The following is a 5,678-nucleotide window of genomic DNA, read 5'->3' as shown; positions in this document are numbered from 1 at the left end:
AGTGATATTTCGGTCTTGTGCTGGCTTCCTTCAGTGGGTGGAAAATTTCTCATAATTTATTTTTATTAGAAGCTCCCAGACTTAGGTATTTATACAGAAAACTTCGGTGTGGTGGGAACTTCTGTCTGGAAAACACCTTGTTATGTTGTAACCTTATAGAGACTAACAACCTGAATCTGAAAAGCTGGGTAATGAGTCTCATGCAAATAGACTTTCGTCAGTATTTCAGGCTCCAAGACAGGTTGAAAATACCCCTAGGAGCATAAGGGAGAATTGTGAAGTTATAAGAACACTAGCATGTAATGAAAGAGACATGGCATCCATTATCTGCTCTGCTACAAACTCCTCTTGTGAACTTGGACCACTCAATCTCTCTGTGTGCCTGTTCCCAATCTGTAAAGAGACAATAATACTGAACTCGCAGTGGTGCTCTGAGGATAAATACATTGATGACTGAGAGGTATGTGGACGCTATGTTAACGGGGACCATATATGACAGACAGGGGAATATTATCTTTCATAGTATTTCTATGGTTGTCAGACTGGTGCTAGCTAGAGCCAAGAAGAGCAGAGATGAATGAAAATTAGGGAGGTGGGGAATGGTATTAACTTCAATTTTTGGTCCCTCAGAAAAGTGTTATTCAGGTTTATCTTGAGAGATCAGCGTGAGATAAAATCCTAAATGAATCCGACAGAGTATATTTCTTCTCATCATTGCACAATGTAGAAATGTGAGTGCATGCCACGAAGGATGCCACTGATTAAACCATGCGCATGCAGCAAACATCTAGGCAGAGGCAGTATTGTGTATGGGTTAGAAAAGGGGACCTGGAAACAGGATCCTAGATTCCATTCCTGGCTATCACAATGACATAATCTCTCACCAATTAATGCATCTAATGCATTTAATACATTCCTTAATAAAAGTTTGCTTAGTGCTTTGAAAAAAAAAGTCAAGTGCCAAGCAATTAATACGATGACATATGACCTGCTGTAGTTGTTGTATGCAAATAAAGTCCAGCGAACACACAACACTGCAAATTATTAATTTCCACTTCTGGGGAAATATTTTTAACTTAACCAACCTTCAGCATGCAAAACACACTCAGTGCAGCAGCTTGTAGGATTTCCACTTATTTTTTTCAAGGAAAGACCCAGCTGGTGGGCCGACTGCAGCTGGCGTAAGTCCCTTTTCTTGTTTCTTTCTTAAAGCTGGCTGAAGAGGGTGGAGGAAGATCCAACAAATGCTTTTTATGAGTATTTAGGTGCAAACATCACTCTCCGTATATTTCCATCAACTCCTGGTGAATTAGGATACGTTTCATTGAGTTCAGAACACTGATTACAATCTGAGCAAAGCACAGGTCAAAAGATCATCATCATTCTGCACTAGGTTTCAGAGTAACAGCCGTGTTAGTCTGTATTCGCAAAAAGAAAAGGAGTACTTGTGGCACCTTAGAGACTAACCAATTTATTAGAGCTTATGCTCTAATAAATTGGTTAGTCTCTAAGGTGCCACAAGTACTCCTTTTCATTCTGCACTAGAGAGATTAAGAACTTGACTAAAAACCAAAATAAGAACAAGGCCCAATAACCTTAGACAAGCTCTGTGACTACAGAGAGATGCATGGGACAGAATTGGACAAAGTCATTTAAAACAAAAGGCCAGTCGAGAAGAGACTGGCAATGATAATGTTTTCAATGATTTTTCACTCATTACCTACATCCAGAAAGTCTGTTAGCAAAGGGTGAATCCACTGAGCATTCAAGCTCTGCTCAAGTGGAAAGCAATGAGTTGGAGTTCCCAAGGTTGCCAATGCTTGTGATCTTATCACCAGGCTGCTGATACATGCATAGGCGCCGACTCCGTGGCTGGAAAATTAGGCGCTGACTATGGGGAAATATTAGTGGGTGCTCTGCACCCACCGGCAGCCAAGCTCCCCTCCCACCCACCTCCTCCTCAGCTGCCTCCTCCCCTGAGTGCGCCGTGTCCCCGCTCCTCCACCTACCTCCCAGCACTTCCCGCCCTGCCGCCGCCAAAGAGCTGTTTGGCTGCTCCGGGAAATGTGGGGAGGAGCGGGAACGTGGTGCACTCAGGGGAGGAGGCAGGGAAGAGGCGGGGACGGGGCGGGGATTTGGGGAAGGAGTCAGAATAGGGGCAGTGAGGGGGCGGAGTTGGGGCGGGGACTTTGGGGAAGGGGTTGGAATGGGGGTGGGGCAGGGGCCAGGCCTCATGGAAGGGGTAGAGTCGGGGCGGGGCTGGGGGCAGAGCAGGGTTGAGCAAAAGTTGGTGCCTATGGATACTGGGTGTTGTGACAAAGCCCCAGCTACCTGCCCAGTGTCACGCTATTTCAGGAGAAATAGCGTGACTCTGGGCAGGTAGGTGTCATTTTCTATAAAAGGAAGTTTCTAGACTGAGAGCTAAAACCATGCTGGAGAGGACCCTGAAGGATGCCACCTGTTGGCAATATGAGGAAAACCTGTGATGGAAGCCAGAGTAGGGCAAGGCCTTCGAGGTGATATGCAACTGGAACACCAGTAACTGCTTCCTCCCTCGAGGCAGCTTCACCCGATTTGCTGGCTGGAGATTTGTCAATAAGACCCAGCTCAACTGTGTCCCACTGAAGGGGGCCGTCCACTAAGGGAATGGGGACAAGCCATGCAGAGTGTGCAGCTATATGAAGGCAAGGCACCAGACTGCTATGAAGAGAAACTAGAAGTATCTTCGGTATGACTGATTGCAAGTTGGAGCTAGACATGGGATAGCAGAAAAGAGCAGTGGGGCTATGGAATAGCACTTGCATATATTGTACAGACACACTTCTCTCAACCTGTGTATTATATAATTTTAACATTAGCTTTAATAAAATTTTTATATCTGTTCTTATCAGTTTAATTACTGAGGCAGAAACTGCACTTTGTAGAAGACTCAACCTGCTATCCTGAAGAAGACTACTATTCTGAAGATGGATTCTGCTGCTGCTTCAAAAGAAGATCTTCATGCTGCTTTGGAGGCTCCAGGACAGACCAAGAACACCCGCAGTGCTTCCAGAACATTGCTTCCTTGAAGAAAACCTGTGGAAATGCTGCAGTAAGGGGATCTTGCACCTCGAGGACGGCCTTCCGTTTGGACATCACAGCCAGGACAAACATCGTCTCCCCAGCTCTTCAGGAGAAAGATGCCACAAGGAGAACTTCTTCCACCTCCTCTACTGCCCAGGATCCTGATGCTGGTTGTTGTCCTGCTGTGTCCTCAGCCGGCAGGACCAGTCTCTCCTCAGAAACCAGCCTCTCCTCAGAAACCACCCAGCGGGACCTCAACACCTCACTAGATGCCTGCCCAGCCAAACCTCTCCATACTACTCTCCCAGCGCAACGAGAACCCATCTAGTGAGTCCACTGATATGACTGAAGCCCATCTAGCAGAGCAAGAAGAAAGGGAGAATGATTGCCTCTACCTCCAATATCCCCTCCCTATGGACATTGTCCTCTGGCCCTTCTGCTATCCAGTTCGTGGATTCCAGTACATTGACAGTCTCAGCAGACACCTCAAGAAAATCCATGGCAAGCAGATTGCCTTCCGGTGTGCCCTCTGTGACCTGCCTTTTGAGACGCAGACGAAATGTAAGTTGCATCAAGTCTCCTGCAAGGGACATCTCACCCCTGAAGAATCTCAACTCTACCAGACTATGTTGCTACCATCCCATCTCTGCTCTGAATGCAGGAACACCACATGCTCCAACTCCAGCTTCCGACTGCCCAAATACTCCGGCTACTGCATCACAGCCAACTCCCCCAGAGCCAGAGCACGAAAAGGTGGTCCAACAATCTACTGAGGGAAGGACTACTCCTGTCCATTGGACCACCCAAAAGCATACGACCATTGAAGGAGTGAGTGCTGCCTTAAAAATCCCTAAGCTGGTCCCCACCAAGAGGAGGATCAGCGCTCCCTCGCAGCCTACGTGAGGCAACTCCATCTCCAGACAGCTTAGTGCTTCCTCACAGAATGTTCATCATGGCACCATCATCAGGAGGGTCAGTGCCCCCACGCAGGTAACTTAATGGGATCCTGTCATCAGAAGAGCTAGCTTCACCACACAGGCTACCCAGTGAGACCCAGCTACTGGAGGAGCTATATACGCAGCTAGGACCACGCAAAGGGACCTCACCCCTAGGCAGACCAGCATGGCCTCCAACACCACCCACGAGGACCTTGCCCCCAGAAGGTCTCACACTGCATCAAAGACCCCCCTCCCCACCCCAACAGAACTCATCCACAGAAGGATCAGCATTGCGCTGGAAACTCACAAGCAAGACCGCATCCCTAAAAGGGCCATTACCGCTGCCCCTAAAACTGTCTTTCCTAAAAGGACAAGTGCTGCCCTAAAAACTGCAAAGGAAGACACTGCCCTTGTTTCGGAGATCATGCCTCAAGATCCAGCTGAATAGAGCACTCAAAACCGGGAGGAAAATAGGCAACAGACTAATCCCACCGCAGTTTTCCAGCCTGAGCTTGTGGAGATTGAGCAGCCAGGGGAGCAGCAACCTTCGGTGAGGGCTGCCACACCTCGGCAAGCCACTTGGATGGAGGAGTTGGCAAGGACAGCCTCCTTCAATGACTTTGACCTCCTTGTAGACAGACTCACTAAGACCTGTCTGCAAAATTTGTATCTGGGAGGAAAGGAACTCAGGAGAACACACCGACTGCTCACAGAGCTCCGGCATGGAGACATAACAACAACAACCACCACAGGAGAGAAGCCAGGAGAAGGAACATCAGTCACCGCTACGGCCCAGCAGCAGCATCCAGGATCCAGAAGCTCTACCAGTCAAACCGCCCTAAGTCTATGAGAGAGATCCTCGATGGGCCCTCACCCTACTGCGCAATCCCGTCCGAGAGACTATTTTCATACTTCAGGGGTGTGTTTGACCATGTAGCTTAGAACGACATGCAGTGACCAGGGAGCCTTCATCCTTTACCCCACCTTGACTATGCAGAGGACCTGGAACAAGACTTTACAGCACAGGAAGTAGAGACCAGACTTACAAAGACCAAAACCACAGCCCCAGGAAAAGATGGCATTCACTACAACTTCCTGAAAAAATGAGATCCCGGCTCCCTGGTCCTAACTGCCATTTTCAACAAATGCAAACAGTTCCTCTGTACTCCCAGCTCCTGGAAGAAGTCTATGACGGTGCTCGTCTACAAGAAAGGGGAGTGAGACAAAATAACTGCATGAATTTTGTGGACTTGATTCTTCTTCTCTGCATCAAGTGAAGGCTCTCAGTGTGGTACAGTGCACCCAGCCCACATGGGTCCTGATCCTGTTTTTTTTTAAAACCTACTGTAACGTAAATTCAGTATAATAATACTCAACTTCTGGTTCTTCTGATTTGGTGGAACTCAGACAGAGATCTTAGAGTATATTACAGTACTCAGAGTATTTTGCTTGTCATTATTACACAATGTAGAAATGCAAGTGCATTCCATGCTGGATGCCATTGATTAAACCATGCATATGCAGCAAACATCTAGGCGGAGGCAGTATTGTATATGGGTTAGAAGAGGGGAGTGTGAAACAGGACCATGGATTTTATTCCTGGCTATCACAGTGACATCATCCATCACCAATTTAATACCTCTAATCCATTTAATATATTCTTGAATCAAAGTTTGG

The 5,678-nt window shown here is 47.4% G+C and overlaps 1 long non-coding RNA gene across 8 annotated transcripts in view; it reads right to left on the bottom strand.

Moving 5' to 3' along the window:
• LOC140898298 (uncharacterized) overlaps positions 1-5,678 on the bottom strand; it is a 96,938-nt gene that overhangs the window by 85,003 nt on the left and 6,257 nt on the right. The window lies entirely within an intron of this gene.

Source organism: Lepidochelys kempii, chromosome 14 (assembly GCF_965140265.1).
Source record: "Lepidochelys kempii isolate rLepKem1 chromosome 14, rLepKem1.hap2, whole genome shotgun sequence".
NCBI lineage: Eukaryota > Metazoa > Chordata > Testudines > Cheloniidae > Lepidochelys > Lepidochelys kempii.
The sequence above is the reverse complement of the archived record's forward strand: the minus strand, read 5'-3'. Positions and strand labels throughout refer to the sequence as shown.